We start from the raw sequence: 21871 nt of genomic DNA on the forward strand, positions 1-21871 counted from the left end.
CCCCCAACTTTTCCCGCGCGCGCGAAAATCCAGCCGGCGACCCGGGAAGGTGCAGACCAACTAGGCATGCGCCAGGTGATGTCAATCTGAAGAGACCAAGATTTACCTGGTCGCACCTGCGGAACGCCCCCGGACACGCCCGTGCCCCGCCTATCGCCCTCCCACTCCTAGAAAAGCCGCTCCGGAGGATCGCCACGCGCGGACTTCCCAGCTTCCCCACTGCGGTTGATTCCTCACTGCGGTCGGAACTGTTGGAACTCCGTCCGAGAGCTGTACGGGTGACTCTGGGGGCCCCTTTTGTCGGGGGGGGGGCCAACAGACCTCTCCCTACCCACCTTCTTCCCTTGAAGCTAGGTGACCAAAATAAACTTGCAGTTTTGCTCCTACCCTTGCCCAGTCGCTGGTTCTTTTGTACCCGCTCTGGTGGTCTTAGAAAAACAAAACACAACAGTCTTGATTACCATAACTATGTAGTAGTTCTTAGAACTGGATAATGTGAATCTTCCAATTTTGTTCTTTTTCCCAGAATTGTTTGGGCTACCCTAGTACCTTTGCCTTTACATATTCACCAGTTTCCTCAGGGTAAGGTTTTGAATCTGTTTTCCTGGCTACAGTGGGATTGCACCAGTACCCTCAGAGTAGGGGCTTTGATGAATTTCCTGCTTCTGGTTTAGCCTTTTGTTCTATAGGGGAGATAAGAGAACTGGGTCTAGGAGGATTTAACAGTGGCTGCTGTTCTACCCCAGCTAGAACTATGGGGAGAGATTTTCTTGAGAGCCTCATGGGGCTCCTGGAGGAAAAGACTGGAAAAAATTTGGGAACCTCTCTACGATTGTGACCCTCAGGAACTTCAAAGTCTCACACTACCATGTACTCAGTCACCAGCAATTTGTCAAAATTTCCAGTTTAATCTTCCTACGTCTTTACATAACACTCAGCAGCTTCTGTCCTAGGTAAGCAAATGCTCAGGTTCTGTGTCTCCTTGCAGGAACCTGCCTCTCCAGATTGATTTCTGTATGGCCATCTGCCCTGTGACCTCAGTTCTCTCATGGTCCAAGAAAAGTTGCTGATTTTCAGTTTGTTCAGTTTTTTTTTTTTTTCTTCTTTTTTTTGAGACAGAGTCTCGCTCTGTCACCTAGCCTGGAGTTCAGGGGCACGATCTCGGCTCACTGCAACTTCTGTCTCCTGGGCTCAAGGGATTCTCCTGCCTCAGCCTCCTGAGTAGCCTGGATCACAGGTACATGCCACCAAGCCCGGCTAATTTTTGTATTTTTAGTAGGGACAGAGTTTTACCATGTTGGCCACACTGGTCTTGAACTTTTGACCTCACGTGATCCACCTGCCTCGGCCTCCCAATTTGCTGGGATTACAGGCGTGAGCCACTGTGCCCGGCCTAGCCCTCTGCATTTTTGAGTGGAAACTGGAAGTCTGAGTTTTAAAATAATAAAATCAGAGCTCTTGGTTCTAGGATGCCTTTTGTTGTGCTGTATTTGAATTTCTGTAATTCCTCTTCATATATATATGTATTTTGGGCTGGCTGCAGTGGCTCATGCCTGTAATCCCAGCACTTTGGGAAGCCTAGGCAGGTGGATCGCCTGAGGTCAGGAGTTCGAGACCAGCGTGGCCAAAATAGTTAAACCTCATCTCTACTAAAAATACAAAAAATTTGCTGGGCGTGGTGGCGGGTGCCTGTAATCCCAGCTACTCAGGAGGCTGTGGCAGGAGAATCACTTGAACCCACGAGGTGGAGGTTGCAGTGAGCCAAGATCACACCATTGCACTCTAGCCTGGGCAACAAGAGTGAAACTTCATCTCTGTCTCTCTCTATATCTATCTATCTATCTATCTATCTATCTATCTATCTATCTATCTATCTCTATATGTATTTTTTTCCATGGTAGTTGTTTTGGTCTATGTGTATCTCCTTCAACATTTTTTAATGGGGTTGTTCTGATTATTCCTCTTGATGGTTCTCTCTCGTTGCCTTTTCGTACTATGGTTTCGGTTTGCTCATTGTGGCAAAATACTGGCTATTTCAGTTCTTTAAGTGGTAACAGTCTCATGAGAGAAGAGAATCTCCACCCCAGAATTTCCGCCTGTAGTGTAGCAGCAGACAGGTTGCCAGTCCCACTTCCAGGCATCCACCTCTGCATTCCAGTCTTATGCTTTCCCATCCTCAAGATAGGGAAAACTTCCACTGTTTTAGTTCTTCCTTAGATGCTTGGGAGTCAGATAGAGAGGTACATTTACATGGGGCAATACCAACCTTTCACCTGTATGTCCATCACCCGAGTGCTAATGTTCCTGCAACATCCACGTTCAGCCTCTGGAGAGAAAGGCTTGCACATGCTGTGGCTGTGGCTGCTGCTGCAGACAGGACTCCCATGGGACCTGGGGCTTTACCACTCCTACTTCCCGATTGCTCCAGCTGCCGCTTAGCTCAGGAAAGCCTTGGACCTGGGATAAGAGAGTATGGTGGGACATGTTCATGTTAGATATAGATAATATTAGGTATACTAACGGTCAGTCATGCTGCATCTTCAGTTGATTTTGCATATCATTAGCCTAATCCATTAAATACTAATTATATTATTTAATAGAAAAACCTATTATTTTCACTTCCAAGTTTTATGAGACTTCATTCAAGTCCTTGAGTACTTACAATTTATTCTCCCTCCAGATAAAATTTCCTCAAACCCAGATATCTGCTAATGTCCCCCTTTCTCGAAACCCCCAGTAAGTGCTTTGGTTATGGGCTTAGGGCAAAATAACCCTAGCTCATTTAGACTTCATTGCAGTCTGAATGACCAACCTACCATTTCTCCCCTTGGCTCATGACAAACCCTCCCTGCCAACCCTCTAGGCCTCCTTGCTGACCCCACACTTGCTATTCAGCTCCCACTAAACTGCAGACTTCCTGAAGGTGAGAGGATTTTTTGTACTAATGATGACAGTTAGACAGGACTCCATTGATAAGACTACACGGACCCAAAATGACATTGCTTACAAATCTATGATTTGCAGGAAAAATGATGCAAATATAGAAACAGCATTAAAGTAAGGCTATGCATCACAGCCAAAAGCTGCCTCCCAGCAAGGAGACCTGGAGAGAGCCCTGGAGGGAGCTCCAATATTCTTCCCCCTACAGGGTCATACTAGCATGCACTCACTCTCTTGATTAGAAACCACCAATGTATATGTGAAACACATCAGAACCAGGAGCTCAGACATATCTGGGTATGTATGACATGTCCTTCCCTTGATCCAGTCTAGTGAACTAGCAGCTGCCCCATGAACTGTCCTTGCAAAGGCAGCAGACAACTGAAGACCCAGGGTAAGCCCAAATATTCCCTTAGGAGCTGGCAAACATTCTTCCCTACTCAGCAGTGTTCAAGGACAGGAACACTGCACCTTGATCTAAAACTCTCAAGAGCCATTTCAACAAGAGCTCAAAGGGAAGCTGCTTTTAACACTACAAAATGTCTCAATTATTTTACTTAACCCCTTACTTTCATGTTTCTTTTTGCCCTCCTTCCATTATCAGTTAGCTTGTCCCACTTGAAATGTCTTTTTTTTTTTTTTTTTTGAGACTGAGTCTTGCTCTGTTACCAGGCTGGCATGCAGTGGCACAATCTCAGCTCACTGCAACCTCCGCCTCCAGGTTCAGGTGATTCTCCTGCCTCAGCCTCCCGAGTAGCTGGGACTATAGGCGCGCACCACCATGTCTGGCTATTTTTTTTTTTTTTTGTATTTTTAGTAGAGACAGGGTTTCACCATGTTGGCCAGGTTGGTCTCCATCTCTTGACCTCGTGATCTGCTCCCCTCAGCCTCCCAAAATGCTGGTATCACAGGCATGAGCCACCGCGCCTGGCCAATAACAACTCTTTATTAGCAAAGAACATAGGATAAACATCTTTACAACCAAAAAGTAATTTTTGCCATAAAAAGGTGGCGTATATATATAATGGCTGAGGAATAACCAAAACTTGCCACGTAAGGGCAGTAAGAAAATTCCAACAATTAACGAGAACATAATTTTCAATGGCCCATTAATTACAGAAAAATTAAACAAATACATCAAAATTAAAATTGTATTTCTAATCTACATAATAGAAATACATTTCAACTTACCTAAATATCTTTTTTTTTTTTTTAAGACGGAGTCTCTGGAGTCTTGCTCTGTCACCCAGGCTGGAGTGCAGTGGAGCAATCTCGGCTCACTGCAAGCTCCGCCTACCTGGTTCAAGCTATTCTCCTGCCTCAGTCTCCCGATTAGCTGGGACTACAGGCGCCCACCACCACGCCCGGCGAATTTTTTATATTTTTAGTAGAGACAGGGTTTCACTGTTGTAGCCAGGATGGTCTCGATCTACTGACCTCGTGATCTGCCCCTCTCGGCCTCCCAAAGTGCTGGGATTACAGGAGTGAGCCACCTAAATATCTTTTTAGTAGTAATTAGTCTCATAGGTATGGCCCGGTGTCACGCTGTGGTTGCCTAGGTTCCTTTGGTTGGAGCGCCGTCTCCTGGACAGAGAGGGTGAAGCTCAGCCAAAGGAGATCTTTGAGCTTCCTTTTATATTTGCTAAAGTTGAATGCAGCAACCGTGGAACTGAATTTTAGTGGACCTGCCACCGGATTGAAATTTCCTGCCAGTTCATTTTACTAGCTCCTGAGGTTTCAGTTTTATAATTTTCAGATCTCACTGGGAAGTTTTATCATCAGCAAGTTATTTCAAAGCATGGGCTACTTCAAACTAAGGGCAAGTAGGCAACCACATGGTGTCAATGATTCATTTTCATCCTCTTTATCAGAACCACCCCTTTTCTATCTAAATAATGCCTTAGTTATAGTTTTAGCTACACATGAGTTGGGGAGACAGATTTCTAATCCCACATATGATGCCAGCTGGCTGAACTAATGGCAGCAGTTAGGCAGAGTGTAATGGCTAAATCCAAAACACTTAATTTAATTTTTCTTTAATTGCAAAGTCCAGAAACACTTCTGGTCCCTCACAGGACCCCAAATAATGATGCTTACTGACCTATGGTTACTTAGGGAAAAGGATACAACACAGCAGTAACTTCAAGTAAGGATAAATGTCACAGCCAAAGGCTGTCTCACACAAGGTGTCCAGAGAGATCTGGCATGGGTTCGAGTTGTCCTCTCTCTGTTAGGCCATGCCAGGACCTGCTTCACCCTCAGAGTAGGAATCAGTGATGGGTAATGAGCTCAGCTAATTGTAAGAGCAAGGCCTTCTCCATCTTATCCCCACAATATCTGGTGAATTCTATTATACAAGACAGCGTTAGTCAGCTGCCTTAGCACCTCGATGGTTTTTGTGTGTGACCAGGCTATAGTTCTCAAGGGACTTGCAGTCTTTGCAGGACTGCATTGTAACACTTTTAAAATTCAAAATCTATAGCTTGATGATTGTGGAAGTCAAGCAACAAAACAATAAAATTTGAACTCTGAAAATCTGTAAAGACACTAGGTAGTTCATCATTTTTGTCTCCTGTCCAAAGACACAGATGACTCAGGGAGTAAAGGTAATGTCAAAACAAACTTGCATTTTCTTTTTTCTTTTTTTGTTTTTGAGATGCAGTTTTGCTCTTGTCACCCAGGGTGGAGTGCAATGGTGTGATCTCAGCTTACTGCAACCTCCACTTCCCGGGTTCAAGTGATTCTCGTGCTTCAACCTCCCAAGTAGCTGGGATTACAGGTGCCTGCCACCACACCTGGCTAGTTTTTTGTATTTTTAGTAAAGACGGGGTTTCACCACATTGGCCAAGTTGGTCTCGAACTTCTGACCTAAGCTGATCCACCCTCCTCGGCCTCCCAAAGTGCTAGGATTACAGGTGTGAGCCACTGTGCCTGGTCTAACTTGCATTTTCTTATCAGTGGTGTATTGTAATTTTTTAGCCCACAGACTCAGGTATGTAAAATGTAATTTTATTTTAAACAACTGCTACAGGTTGAGTATCTCTCATCCAAAATGCTTGGGAGCAGAAAAGTTTTGGAATTTCAGATTTTCAGTTTTTCAGATTTTGGAATATTTTCATCATACTTGCCAGTTGAGCATCCCTAATCTTAAATTCCGAAATTCAGATGCTCCAACGAGCATTTCCTTGGAGCTTCATGCTGGTGCTCAAAAAGTGTTGAATTTTGGAGAATTTTGGATTAGGAATCCTCAACCTGTATTAATTTATTTTCAAGCTTCTGTTTATGTCTGAAGCAAAATTTAATTCAGTCATGTTAAGTACGAACTCTGAAAATTCTGTGATTTCTCAGTCATTTAAGGTTTCATAACTATACATTAAGATTTCCCCCTTCCTTTCTCTTACTGGGGGTTGATGTTATACTGACCCTAGAGTAACTGTGGTGTTGGTGACCACAGGCGTCTACTCACTGGTGGCCTGCCTTGGTTCTATGCTGATTTCCTGCTCCACATGTGACTCATCCCCTCTGGTCCTCAGGTGTGGCCCTCTCTCTCCTGGTAATCTAGCATGGCGTAGATGATCCTCATCCAGTTGCTGGCAAGACTGTCCATGGTATATTTGCTAAGTCAATTTCCTTTTGTTCTGGTCATAAGACCCTTTGTGGGTATAGTATACTATTAGAGACATACTGTGGCTACAAGGTTAGCAATAACCATAAGGCCCTCTCAAACTCACACAGGGCCTACACTAAGTGTCACTTAGCAGTATGTTGCAAGGTGGCTTGGGGATTTCCAACTCTGGCCACAGTATTACCAGGACAAGTTGCATCAGTGATAATATAGTGTAGGTCCTGTGAGATGTTTGAGTGGGCCTTATGGTTATCTTACAGCTGCAATATGTCTCTTACAGTATACTACAGTGGGCTGCTAACTCTCCCACTGTAAGCTGACATTCTTTTTTTTCTGAGACGGAATCTCCCACTGTTGCCTAGGCTGGAGTGCAGCGGAGCAATCTTGGCTCACTGCAACCTCTGCCTCCCGGGTTCAAGCGATTCTTCCGCCTCAGCCTCCTGAGTTGCTGGGACTATAGATGGGCATCACCATGCCCGGCTAATTTTTGTATTCTTAGTAGAGACGGGGTTTCACCATACTTGCCAGGCTGATTTTGAACTCCTGACCTTGTGATCTGCCCTCCTTGGCCTCCCAAAGTGCTGGGATTACAGGTGTGAACCACTGTGCCTGGCCTGTAAGCTGACATTCTTGCCCTACTAGTAGAGTCACTGCCTTCCCCTGTCATTCTAAGGCTAAGGGGAACTCAGGAAAGGGTCTCTTACCTCATATACCTGTACAATTCATTCTTCCATTTCTTGTTCATAGTGGTTGCACCATATTTCGTAGGGAAGTTCTCAAGGGACTTGCCATTTTTCTGGGTCCCAACTAACCTTATGATGATAAGAAAGACAGAGGACATGTTTTGGAGTATGAAAACATGATGCTTACCATTTAGCTCATTTAGCTATGCTCATTTTTCTGCCCAAGTCCACTTTTCATTTCTCTTTTCATGTACTCTTTAGGGACCAATCTGAGTGGGAACAGAGGTCAGGCCAAGGCTTAAGAATGGTGGCAGCAAGAGAACTCCCACTATTGCTAGTCATGCTAATTTAGCCTTTCCATCATTTTCCTTTCCAAAGTATCCTTTGATGGATACTTTCTGTGTAAAGGGAAAGGATACTTAATTTAAACTATGGATTATTCCACCACTTGGGCTCTAGGGCTAACCTAATAAATCAGAGTTAAGTAGAGAAGCCTGACCCTTCTGAAATGTCTACTGAATTCTATTCCCAAACCACTTGTATCACATGTAGTATGGTATCACTGGATCAGAAGGCAGTCAGTGATTGCCTGCCTTATTTCCTCTCCCTTCTGACACTTATCCCCACCCCAAACACTTATAATTCTTTTCAAATTAGACTCAGTGTTTTTGTGGGGTCATTCCTGTGGGTCTGAGATGTAAATGCAGATACCTAGGCACAGTGACAGTCTGAGGGGTCACCTGAAGGCATGAAGCCTCCTTGTCGTTCAATATCCTCATTCTTAAATAGAAAGAATAAATGTCTTTTCAATATTTCATGAAATACACCAATACGTCCTTTCCCCCAGCTTTTATGAGGTATAATTGACCAATAAAAATTGTATATATTTAAGACATGCAAACTGATGTTTTTATATATATATACATTGTGAAATAATCACCATAATGGAGCTAATTAACATATCCATCACTTCACATAGTTGCCATTTTCTTTATCTTATTTGTGGTGAGGATACCTAAGATTTGGCCTCTTAACAAATTTCAAGTATACAACACAATATTGTTAACTATAGTAGTACAGTATGTTAAATCTCCATACTGCTTTTCATAGAGGTTATACTAATTTACATTCCCACCAACAGTGTATAAGCATTCCCTTTTCTCTGCATCCTCACCAACATCAGTTATTTTTTGTCCTTTGAATTCTAGCCATTCTAACCGGTGTAAGATGATATCTTATTGCAGTTTTAATTTGCATTTCTCTGATGATTAGTGATGTTCAGCATCTTTTCCTTTACTTGTTGGCCATTTGTATGTCTTCTTTCGCAAAATATCTACTTACATCCTCCTTTCACTTTTTTTTTGAGATGGAGTCTTGCTCTGTTACCCAGACTGGAGTGCAGTAGTGCAATCGTAGCTCACTGCACCCTCAACCTCCTGGGCTCAATTGATCCTCCCACCTCAGCCTCCCCAGTAGCTGGAACCACAGGCTTACACTACCATGCCCAGCTAACTTTTTGATTTTAATAGAGATGGGATCTTGCTATGTTGCCCAGGCTGGTCTTGAACTCCTGACTCAAGAGATCCTCCTGCTTCGACCTCCAGATGTGTTGGGATTGCAGGCATGAGCCACCGTACCTGGCCATTTGCCCACTTTTAAATAGGATTATTTGTTTTTGTTGTTGTTGAGTTGTTTGCATTCCTTGTACATTCTGAATATTAATGCCCTGTTGAATGCATACTTTGCAAATACTTTCTCCCATTCTGCAAGTTGTCTGTTTGTGTGTTGGTTATTTCTTTTGCTTTGAAGAACCTTTTTAGTTTAATTAAATTTCATTTATCTTTTTTTTTTTATTGTTGTTTGTGCTTTTGAGGTCTTAGTCATGAATTCTTTGCCTAGACCAATGTCCAGAAGAATTTTTTCTAGTATTTTTATAGTTTCAGTCTTTTTTTTTTTGGGATAGGATTTTGCTCTGTCACCCAGGGTGAGTGCAGTGGCACCATTGCAGCTCACTACAGCTTTGAAGACTTGGGCTTAAGTGATCCTTCTGCCTCAGCCCCCTGAATAGCTGGGATTACAGGCATACACCATCATGCTTGGCTAATTTTTATACTTGTCATAGAGACGACATTTTCCTATGTTGCCCAGTCTGGTCTCGAACTCCTGAGCTCAAGTGATCTTCCTGCCTCGGCCTCCCAAAGTGCTGGGATTATAGGAAAGAGCCACTGTGCCTGGCCTAGTTTTAGTCTTTTAATTTAAGCCTTTAATCTATTTTGAGTTGATTTTTCTATATGGTGAGAGATATAGGTCCAGTTTCATTCTTCTGCATGTGGCTAATTTTTCCAGTACTTTTATTGAAAATGGTGTCCATTCCCCAATGTAAGTTCTAGTTGGCTTCGTCAAAAATCAGTTGGCTATAAATTTGTGGCTTTATTTCTGGGTTCTCTATTCTGTTCCATTGGTCTGTGTGTCTGTTTTTATACCAATACCATGCTGTTTGGTTACTCTAGTGTTGTAATATATTTTGAAGTCAGGTAATGTGATGTGGGCTGCTTTGTTCTTTTTGCTCAGGATTCTTTGGCTGTTTGGGTTCTATTTTGGTTCATATGAATTTCAGAATTGCTGTTTCTAATTCTGTAAAGAATGATGTTGGTATTTAAATAGGGATTGCATTGAATCTGTAGATTGCTTTGGGCAGTATGGTCATTTTGATGATATTAATTATTCTGATCTGTGATCATGGGATGTTTTTCCATTTGCTTGTGTCATCTACAATTTCTTTCAGTAGTGTTTTGTTGTTTCCCTCGTAGAGATCTTTCACTTCCTCAGTTAAATTTGTCACTATAGGTATTTTATTTTATTTTTGTAGCTATTGTAAATGGAATTGCTTTCTTGATTTCTCTCCTAGTTAAATTACTATCACCATATAGAAATGCTATTAATTTTTGTACATTGATTTTGTATCCTGCAACTTTACCAAATTCATTTATCAAATCTAAGCGTTTTTTAGTGGAGTGTTTAGGTTTTTCTAGGTATAATATTACATCATCAACTAAGAGAACCAATTTGACAATTTAACTTCCTCTTTTCCAATATGGATGCCTTTTACTTCTTTCTCTTGCCTGATTTCTACGGCCAGGAGTCTTACAGTTCTATGTCGAATAGGAGTGGTGAAAATGGGCATCATTGTCTTTTTCCAGTTCTTAGAGGAAAGTCTTTCAGTTTTTCCCCATTCACTTTGATGTTGGCTGTGGGTTTGTAACATATGGCCTTTGTTATTTTCAGGTATGTTTCTTCTATGTCTAGTTTATTGAGAGTTTTTATCATGAAATGATATTTAATTTTATAAAATTGTTTTTCTCCATCTATTGAAATGATCACATGGCTTTTGTCCTTCATTCTGTTGCTATAATATTATCACATTTATTGATTTGGATATTTTGAACCATCCTTGCATTCCTAGTATAAATCCCACTTGATCATGGTGCATTATTTTTTTTGTTTGTTTTTTACTCTTATTTTAGGTTCAGGGGTACATGTGCAGGTTTGTTATATGGATAAATTGCATGTCCTGAGGGGTTTGGTGTATGATTATTTTGTTACCAAATAGTTTTTCAATATCATCCCTCCTCCTTCCCTCTGCTCTCAAGTAGGCCCTGGTGTCTGTTGTTCACTTCTTTGAGTCCATGTGTTCTCATCATTCAGCTCCCACTTACAAGTGAGAACAAGCAGTATTTGGTTTTCTGTTCCTGCATTAGTTCGCTTAGGATAATGGCCTCCAGCTCTATCCATGTTGCTGCAAAAGATATGATCTCATTTCTTTATGTGGCTGCATAGTATTCCAGGGTGTATATGTACCAGATTTTAAAGATACAGTCTACTGTTGATGGGCACCCAGGTTGATTCCATATGTTTGCTATTGTGAATAGTGCTGTGAGGAACATATGCATGTATGTGTCTTTATGGTAGAATGATTTATATTCCTTGTGGGTATATATCCAATAATGGGATTGCTGGGTTGAATAATAATTCTGCTTTAAGTTCTTTGAGAAATTGCCACACCTTTTTCCACAATGGCTGAAGTAATTTACATTACCATCAGCAGTGTATAAGCCTTCTCTTTTCTCTACAACCTCACAAGCATCTGTTATTTTTTGACTTTTTATTAATAGCCATTATGACTGGTGTGAGATGGTATCTCATTATAGTTTTGATTTGCNNTTTTTATTGAGACGGAGTCTTGCTCTGTCGCCCAGGCTGGAGTGCAGTGGCGTGATCTCGGCTCACTGCAAGCTCCGCCTCCCAGGTTTACGCCATTCTCCTGCCTCAGCCTCCTGAGTAGCTGGGACTACAGACGCCCGCCACATCGCCCGGCTAATTTTTTGTATATTTAGTAGAGACGGGGTTTCACCATGTTGGCCAGGATGGTCTCGATCTCCTGACCTCGTGATCCGCCCGTCTCGGCCTCCCAAAGTGCTGGGATTACAGGCTTGAGCCACCGCTCCCGGCCTGACCATTTTTTCATATGCTTGTTGACTGTGTGTTATTTTCTTTTGAAAACTGTCTATTCATGTGCTTTGACTTCTTTTTAATGGGGTTGTTTTTTGCTTGTTAATTTGTTTAACCCTTTTTCTGTTTGCCCGGAGAATACTCAGCAGCAGTGCTTGTGGCTGCAGTGTTTACCCCAAGATAACTTTGCCACGAAATATCTTGCTTTTATTATTATTTTTGCATTGCTTTAGTATATCAACTTTGGAAACAAAGGCATTGTTCTTTTAAAGCATTCTGTTTTTACTAGTGGCATTTCCATTTATGAAACATAGTAGTTCTCAATTGCTGCAAATGTTAAATCCTAGAAAACATAACATTCCTGTGTGTGATGTTAATACTGTTCTCAAACAGTTGTTGACCAAAGATTCATTTGATGAAACAGATTTTTCCAAAATAGGCGATTCTGATAATTCAGACAATTCTGTTAGTTCTGTTTATAAATAACTCTAAGAACAGTTTTTATATTTTATTTCCACATTAAAAGTCAGTCAGATTTGCTTCAGTCTCAAAAAACATGTTTATGTAAAATTAAATGAGTGTCAGCAGCGAGTTGCATGTTTTGTTTCTAAGTGGAAAAAGGGTTAAATTCCTTATAGATTCTGGATATTAGACCTTTGTTGTATGCATAGTTTGCAAAAAATATTCTCCCATTCAAAGGTTGTCTCTTTACTCTGTTGATGGTTTCTTTTGCTGTGCAGAAGTTCTTTCATTTAATTAGGCCCCATTTATCAATTTTTGGTTTTGTTGCAATTGCTTTTGGCATCTTTGTAATGTAATCTTTGCCAAGGCCTACGTCCAGAATGGTGTTTCCTAGGTTATCTTCCAGAGGGTTTATAATTTTGGATTCTACATTTAACTCTTTAATCCATCTTTAATTGATTTTTGTATATGGTGTAAGCAAGCAGTTCAGTTTCAATCTTCCACATATAGCTAGCCAGTTATCCCCGCACCATTTATTGAGTAGGGAGTTCTTTCCTCATTGCTTCTTTTTGTCAACTTTGTTGAAGATTAGATGGTTGTGGGTGTGTGGCATTATTTCTGGGCTCTCTATTATGGTCCGTTGAACTATGCATCTGTTTTTGTATCTGCACCATGCTGTTTTGGTTACTGTAGCTCTGTTGTATAGTTTGCAGTTGGGTAACGCGATGCTTCCAGCTTTGTTCTTTTGCTTAGGATTGCCTTGCCTATTCAAACTCTTTTTTGGCTTCACACGAATTTTAAAATAGTTTTTTCAATTTCTGTGAAGAATGTCATTGGTAGTTTGATAGGAATGGCACTGAATCTGTAAATAGTTTTGGGCAGTATAGCTATTTTAACATTGATCCTTCCTATCCATGAGCATTGAATGTTTATCCATTTGTCTATATCATCTCTGATTTCTCTAAGCAGTGTTTTGTAATTCTTATAAATATCTTTTTTCTCCCTGGTTAGCCGAGGAATTTTTTTTTGTGTGGCTATTGTGAATGAGATTGCATTCTCGATTAGGCTCTCAGCTTGGATACTGTTGATGTACAGGAATGCTACTGGTTTTTGTACATTGATTTCGTGTTCTGAAATTTGTTAAATTTGTTTATCATATCAAGGAGCTTTTGGGCAGAGACTATGGGGTTTTCTAGGTGTAGAATCATATCATCTGCAAACAGGGAAAAATTTGATTTCTTCTCTTTGTATTTGGATGCCTTTTGTTGTTGCCTGATTGCTGTGGCTCAGACTTCCAGAACTATGTTGAATAGAAATGATGAGAGAAGACATCCTTGTCTTGTTCTGGTTAGTATGCCTATTTAGTATGATGTTCATTATGGGTTCATAAATGACTCTTATTATTTTGAAGTATGTTCCTTCAAAGCCTAGTTTGTTGAGGGTTTTTAACATGAAAGGGTGTTGAATTTTATTAAAAGCCTTTTCTGAATCCATTGAGATGATCATGTGGTTTTTGTTTCTAGTTTTGTTTATGTGATGAATCACATTTATTGATTTGTATACATTGACCCAATCTTGCATCACAGTGATAAACCTTATCTGATCATGGTGGATTAACTTTTTGATGTGCTGCTGGATTTGGTTTGATAGTATTTTGTTGAGGGTTTTTGCATCTATGTTCATCAAGAATAGTGGCCTGAAGTTTTGTCGTTGTTGTGTCTTCACCAGGTTTTGACATCAGAATAATGTTGGCCTCATAGAATGAGGAGTCCCTGTTCCTCATTTTTTTTGCATTAGCTTCAGTAGGAAACATACCAGCTCTTCTTCATACATCTGATGGAATTCAGCTTTGAATCTGCCTGGTCCTGGGATTTTTCTGGTTCATAGGCTTTTTATTACTGATTCAATTTTGCAATTTACTATTCATCTGTTCAGGGATTTAATTTCTTCCTGGTTCAGTCTTGGGAGGGTATATGCATCCAGGAACATATCTGTTTTTTCTAGGTTTTTTGCTTGTATGCATAGAAGTGTTCATAGTAGTCTGAGCATTTTTAAATATTTTTGGGGGGTTGGTGGTAACATGCCCTTTGTCATTTCTGATTGTGTTTAATTGGATCTTGTCTTTTTTCTTTATTATTCTATCTAGTAGTCTATCTATTTTATTTATTCTTTCAAAAAACAATCTCCTGGATTTATTAATCTTTTGTATGCTTTTTTCATCTCAATTTCCTTCAGTTCAGCTCTGATCTGTTTTTTTGTTTGTTTGTTTGCTCTTGTTCCTCTAGTTCCTCTAGGTGTGATGTTAGGTTTTAATTTGAGATCTTTCTACTTTTTGATGTGGGTGTTTAGCAGCATGAACTTCCCTTTTAACATTGCTTTAACTGTGCCCCAGAGATTCTGCTATGTGGTATCTTTGTTCTCATGAGTTTCAAAAAATTTCTTGATTTCTGTCTTACTATTATTGTTTACCTAAATGTCATTCAGGAGCAGTTTGTTTAATTTCCACATAATTGTATGGTTTTGGAGCAATCTTCTTAGTACTGATTTCTATTTTGTAGGGTTTCTGCTGAAAGGTCAGCTGTTTCCTGATGGGGTTCCCTTTGTAGGTGACCTGCCCCTTCTTTTAGCTGCCTTTGACATTTTTTGTTTCATTTCAACCTTAGACAATCTGATGACTTTGTGTGTTGGGGCTGGTTTTCCTGCACATTATCTCACAGGGGTTCTCTGCATTTCCTGAATTTGAGTGTGGGCCTCTCTAGTGAGGCTGGGGACATTTTCACAGGCAATATCCTCAAATATGTTTTCCAAGTTGCTTGCTTTCTCCCCTCTCTTTCATCAATGAGGTATAGATTTGGTCTCTTTACATAATCCCCTATTTCTCAGAGGTTTAGTTCATTTTTTAAAATTCTCTTTTCTTTATTTTTGTTTGACTGATTGAACTTAGAGAATTTATCTTCAGGCTCTGAGATTCTTTCTTTAGCTTGGTCTATTTTGCTGTTAATACTTGCAATTGTATTATGAAATTCCTTTTTTTTTTTTTTTTTTTTTTTTTTGAGACAGCGTCTTGCTCTGTCACTCAGGCTGGAGTGCAGTGGCACAATCTCGGCTCACTGCAAGCTCTGCCTCCCGGGTTCATGCCGTTCTCCTGCCTCAGCCTCCACAGTAGCTGGGACTACAGGCCCCCGCGACCACGCCTGGCTAATTTCTTTTTGTATTTTTAGTAGAGACGGGGCTTCACCATGTTAGCCAGGATGGTCTCGATCTCCTGATCTCGTGATCTGCCTGCCTCGGCCTCCCAACGTGCTGGGATTACAGGCGTGAGCCACCGCGCCCGGCATGAAATTCTTGAAGTGAGTTTTTCAGCTCTATCAGATTGGTTTGGTTCTTTATTAAAATGGCCATTTTGTCTTTCAGCCCCTGTATCACTTTATTGTATTTTTTAGATTCCTTGGATTGGGTTTTGACTTCCTTCTGAATCTTGATAATCTTCATTCCTGTTTATATTCTGAATTCTACGTCTGTCATTTCAGCCATTTCAGCCTGGTTAAGAACTATTGCTGGGAAACTAGTGCAATCATTTGGAGGTAAGAAGGCACTCTGGCTTTTTGAGTTACCAGAGTTCTTGTGCTGCTTCTTTCTCACATATGTGGGCTGATGTTCCTTCAATCTTTGAAGTTGCTGTCCTGTTGATGGGTTTTTTGGCTTTTATCTCCTTTGATGTCCTTGGGGGTTTGATTGTGTTATAAGGTGGATTCAGTTGGTTGGCTTCATTTCTGGAAGGTTTTAAGGGGCCAAGGCTCAGCTCAGCATTCCTGGGCTGCATGCTATAATTCTAGGGGGCTGGTACTGCATCCCCAGATTTGTTCTCTGGCCCCTTCAGGGACCTGCTGTGTTGGAAGGGCCGAGGTGTTCTTGGTCTGCTGGCCACAACACTCTGACGTGTGGTGCTGGCTAAAGTATTTTGTCAGGGCAGTGGCAGCAGGAATAGTGCTTGCTAACGCAAGCCAGCAGCTGTGGTAGCATGGCAGGGTGCACACACAATGTCTCTTGTTTACATTTAAAGCAAATGTTGATAGGTAAGGACTTATTATTGTCATTTTGTTAATTGTTTCAGTCTGTTTTATAGTTCATTTGTTTCTCTCTTCCTCTCTTGCTGTCGCCTTTTGTGTTTTAATTTTTTTGTAGTGATATACTTTGATTATTTTCTCTTTATCTCTTTTGTATCTATTATAAGTTTCTTCTTTGTGGTTACCATGAAGCTTGCACAAGACTTCTTACAGTTATAACAGTCTATTTTCAGCTGATAACCACTTCAATTGCATATGAAAACTTTATGTTTTTATTTTATCTTCCATACTTTCATTGATGTCAGAATTTATTTATTTTATTAACAAATTTTGTGGTTATTATTATTCTTAATACTGTTATGTTTTAATCTCTATGCTAGGGTTAAAAGTGGTTTATACACAATTATTATTACATAATGATATCTGTATATTACCTTTACCAGTGAGTCTTATTTATTTATTTATTTATTTAATGTTTTTATTTATTTAACTTTAAGTTCTGGGATACATGTGCAGAACGTGCAGGTTTGTTACATAGGTATACATGTGCCATGGTGGTTTGCTGCACCTATCAGCCCATCATCTAGGTTTTAAGCTCCGCATGCATTAGATATTTGTCTTAATGCTCTCCCTCTCCTTGTGCCTCACCCCTAAAAAGGGCCTGGTGTGTGATGTTTCCCTCCCTGTGTCCATGTTTTCTCATTGTTCAACTCCCACTTAAGAATGAGAACGTGCAGTGTTTTGTTTTCTGTTCCTGTGTTGGGATGCTGAGAATGATGGTTTCCAGCTTCGTCCATGGAGTCTTATCTTTTTATAGTCTTATGTTTCATACTGCTGTTCAGTATCCTTTCATTTCAACTTGAAAGACTTCTGTTAACACTTCCTTTAAGGCAGGTCTAGAGGTGATGAATTTCCTGTTTATGTTTGGGAAAGTTATTTTTTCCTTTCTGTTTTCTTCTTCCTTTCTTTTCTTTTCTTTTCCTTTCTCTTTCTCCTTCTCCTTCTCCTTCTCCTTCTCTTTCTCTCCCTCTTTCTTTCTCCCTTTGTTTCTTTCTCTTTCTTTCTTTTCTCCTTCCTTCCTTCCTTCCTTCCTTCCTTCCTTTCCTTCCTTCCTTCCTTCCTTCCTTCCTTCCTTCCTTCCTTCCTTCCTTCCTTCCTTCCTTCCTTCCTTCCTTCCTTCCCTCCCTCCCTCCCTCCCTTCCTTCTTTTATTCTTTCTTTCTTTTTTTATGTACTCTCACTCTGTCACCCAGGCTGGAGTGCAGTGGCATGATCTCGGCTCACTGCAACCTCTGCCTTCTAGGTTCAAGCAATTCTCCTGTCTAAGCCTCCTGAGTAGCTGGGACTACAGGTGTGTGCCACCATGCCTGGCTAATTTTTGTATTTTTAGTAGAGTCAGGGTTTCACTATATTGGTCAGGCTGGTCTTGAACTCCCAACCTCAGGTGATCCACCTGCCTTGGCCTCCCAAAGTGCTGGAGTTACAGGCATGAGCCATAGTGCCTAGCCTGTTCCTTTCATTTTTAAAGGATAGCTTTGCTAGACATAGTATGGGCATACCATAATGTATGGCATCCCAATGGTACTATAGGCTTTTTTTTTTTTTTTTTTTTTTGGAGACAGGGCCTTACTCTGTCACCCAGGTTGGACTGTAGTGGTGTGATCTCAGCTTATTGCAGCCTCCACTTCCCAGGTTCAAGTGATCCTCCCACCTCAGCCTCCCAAGTATCTGATGCTATGGGCATGTGCCACCAGGCCCAGCTAATTAATTTTTTTCTAGAGACAGGGTTTCGCCATGTTCCCCAGGCTAGTCTGGAACTCCTGAGTTCGAGTAATCCTCCTGCCTTGGCCTCCCAAAGTGCTGGGATTACAGGCATGAGCCACCATATCTGGCCAATAGTATTATAGGCTTTTAAAATAAGTTTTATTTTTTTCCAATAGGCTTTCTTTACTTATTTATATTCTTTCTTTCCTTCATCTGACTGGGTAATTTTAAATGACTTGTATTTGACTTCGCTGATTCTTTCTTCTGCTTGATGGAGGTTGCTGTTGAACCTCTTTATTAAATTTTTAGCACAGTCATTATATTTTTTAGCTTCAAAATTTATTTTCATTTTTTTTGTTTTTTAATAGTTTCTATCTCTTGGTTGAACTCATTTTGTTTATGCATTGTTTTCCTGATCTTATTTAGTTGCCTGTGTTGTCTTACAGCTCATTAAGCTTCTTTAAGATGACTATTTTTAATTATTTGTCAGGCAGTTCCTAGATTTCTATGTCTTTAGGGCCAGTTACTGGGCCTTCATTTTGTTCCTTTAATGGTGTCATAGTTTTCTGGTTTTTTGTTTTTGTGATCTTTGTAGCCTTGTGTTGGTGTTTGTGCATATGAAGAAGTCATTTTTTCAGTTTTTTACAGACTGACTTTGGGAAAGAAAGCCCTTCACCAGTCAGCCCAGCCAGAGATTCTGGGTAGGCTGGCTGGTGGGAACTATGGTTGGACCAGCTGGTGGGGTCTGCTGGTTGGCAGGGTCCTTTGGAAATGCTGGGTCCATGGACAGATGGGCCTGGTGCTATGATCTTGCCATACTAGGTAGTTTTCTTTCTATATTTTTCTTCTTGCAATGAATAATTTACATGGTAGAGTATGTATATTTTTGACAGTGTGTTGCTTTGAACTTAATTTCATAAGAAATTTACTGTATGCATTACCAAATAGTAATTGGTAAGCAGATTATGAGTTCATCCTCCTTTCTTAACCATCTTCTTCTACCTCAGGATTCTTGTATTTTACCGGACTGGCTTTCCTCTTCCATGAAGGTATTTCTTCCTCAATTCATCATCATTTCCAAACCTATGATGAATCAGGCTTATTCTCTGCTATTGTACTAGTAGTTTAGCACCAGATGGTTTTATTCCATGTTACTCAGTAAGCTTTGGATATATTAGTTGAAAAAGCTACAGTGTCATCAAGAAATTACCTAGGCCAATTGTCATATATCTTTTCCCTCCTTACTTCCTCCTTCCCTTATCTAACTATCCAACCATTCTTTTAGTAATTATTTCAACAGATATTTATTGAGTTCTTGATGTGCAAGTGTATTAGTTCGTTCTCATGCTGCTATGAAGAAATACCCAAGACTGGGTAATTTATAAAGGAAAGAGGTTTAATTGACTCACAGTTCTGCATGGCTAGGGAGGCCTCAGAAGGCACCTCTTCACAGGGTGGCAGGAGAGAGAATGAGAGCCAAGTGAAGGGGGAAGCCCCTTATAAAACCACCAGATCTCATGAGAACTTACTATCATGAAAATAGCATGGGAGAAACTGCTTCCATGATTCAACTACCTCCACTGGGTCCCTCCCAAACACGTGGGGATTGTGGGAACTAAAATTCAAGATGAGATTTGGGTGGGGACACAGCCAAACCATATCATTCTGCCCCTGCCCCTCCCAAATCTCATGTCCTCACATTTCAAAACACAATCATGCCTTTCCAACAGTTCCCCAAAGTCTCAACTCATCCCAGCATTAACCAAAAAGCCCAACTCCAAAGTCTCACCTGAGGCAAAGGAAGTCCTTTCTGCCTATGAGCCTGTAAAATCAAAGGCAAGTTAGTTACTTTCTAGATACAATGGTAGTACAGGCATTGGGTAAATTCACCTTCCAATGGGAGAAATTGGCCAAAACAAAGGGGCTATAGGCCCCATGCAAGTCTGAAATCCAATGGGGCAGTCATTAAACCTTAAAGTTCCAAAATGATCTCTTTTGACTCCACGTCTCACATCCAGGGCATGCTGATGCAAGAGGTAGGCTCCCATGGCCTTGGGCAGTTCCACCCCTGTGGCTTTGCAGGGTACAGTCCCCCTCCTGGCTGTTTTCGTGGGCCAGTGTTGAGTGTCTGTGGCTTTTCCAGGCACATGGTGCAAACTGTCATTGGATCTACCATTCTGGGATCTGGAGGATGGTGACTGTCTTCTCATAGCTCCACTAGGCAGTGTCCCAGTGGGCACTCTGTGTGGGGGCTCCATTCTGCCCTGCCCTAGCAGAGGTTCTCCATGAGGGCTTTGCCCCTGAAGCAACCTTCTGCCTGGCCATCCAGGCATTTCCATACATCATCTGAAATCTAGGCAGAGGTTCCCCAACCTTAATTCTTGACTTCTGTGTACCTACAGGCCCCACACCCTGTGGAAGCTACCAAGGCTTGGGTCTTGCACCCTCCGAAGCAACCACTTGAGCTGTATGTTGTCCCCTTTTAGCCATGGTTGGAGTGGCTGTGACATAGGGCACCAAGTACCGAGGCTGCACACAGCAGGGGGGCCCTGGAGCCTGCCCTGGAAATCATTTTTCCTTCTTAGGCTTCTGGGCCTGTGATGGAAGGGGCTGCCATGAAGGTCTCTGACATGCCCTGGAGACATTTTCCGCATTGTCTTGTTGATTAACATTTGGCTCCTTGTTACTTATGCAAATTTCTGCAGCCAGCTTGAATTTCTCCCTAGAAAATGGGGGTTTCTTTTCTATTGCATCACCAGGCTGCAAATTTTCCAAACTTTTGGAAAATTCACTTTGCTTCCTCTTCAAAGCTTTGCCACTTAGAAATTTCTTCTGCCAGATACCCTAAATCACCTCTCTCAAGTTCCAAGTTTTGCAGATCTCTGGGGCAGGAGCAAAATGCCACCAGTCTCTTTGCATAGTAAGAGTGACATTTACTCCAGTTCCCAACAAGTTCCCTATCTCTATCTGAGACCACCTCAGCCTGGACTTCATTGTCCATATCACTCTCAGCATTTTGGTCAAAGCCATTCAACAAGTCTATAGGAAGTTCCAAAATTTCCCACATTTTCTTGCCCTCTTCTGAGCCCTCCAAACTGTTCCAACTTCTGCCTGTTACCCAGTTCTAAAGTTGCTTCCATATTTTTGGGTATCTTTACAGCAGTGCCTCACTCTCTGCAGTACCAATTTACTGTGTTAGTCCATTATCACCCTGCTATGAAGAAATACCTGAGACTGAGTAAATTATAAAGGAAAGAGGTTTAATTGACTCACAGTTCCACATGCTAGGGAGGCCTCAGGAAGCTTAATTGACTCATAGTTCCACATGGCTGGGGAGGCCTCAGGAAACTTAAAATCATGGTGAAAGTGAAAGAGATCAAATGAAAAAAACTAAAAGGCAGAAATGAAGTCCACAGGCAAATAGCCCAGGCGGTGCCCTGACAGCCCGGGCGGCACCCTGAGCCTAGTTAAAGATCGACCCCGGACCTAACCGATTAGGTTATCTATAGACTCCAGACATTGTAAGGACAAACGTTGTGAAAGTCTCTGTCCTGCTCTAATTACCGGTGTCTGCCACATATCTTAGTCCTGGGCCCAGTACAAACACAATCCTCTATTTTGTCCCAACTTCCTGAGCCCAACACAAACACATCCCTCACCCCACACATCTCAGAAACACCACCTAGAGAGCCCCTGATAAGGTCACAACCGTTTGTAGTTTTACTAAATGCGCAGGAACAAATAGAAAACTGTTAATTGTATAACTTAAAATATTAACCAATTACCAGTTGTGATGCTGCAACCAAAAGAATTCCTTTGTAC

This window comes from Rhinopithecus bieti, unplaced genomic scaffold (assembly GCF_001698545.2).
Source record: "Rhinopithecus bieti isolate Rb0 unplaced genomic scaffold, ASM169854v2 scaffold_24390, whole genome shotgun sequence".
NCBI classification, from domain to species: domain Eukaryota; kingdom Metazoa; phylum Chordata; class Mammalia; order Primates; family Cercopithecidae; genus Rhinopithecus; species Rhinopithecus bieti.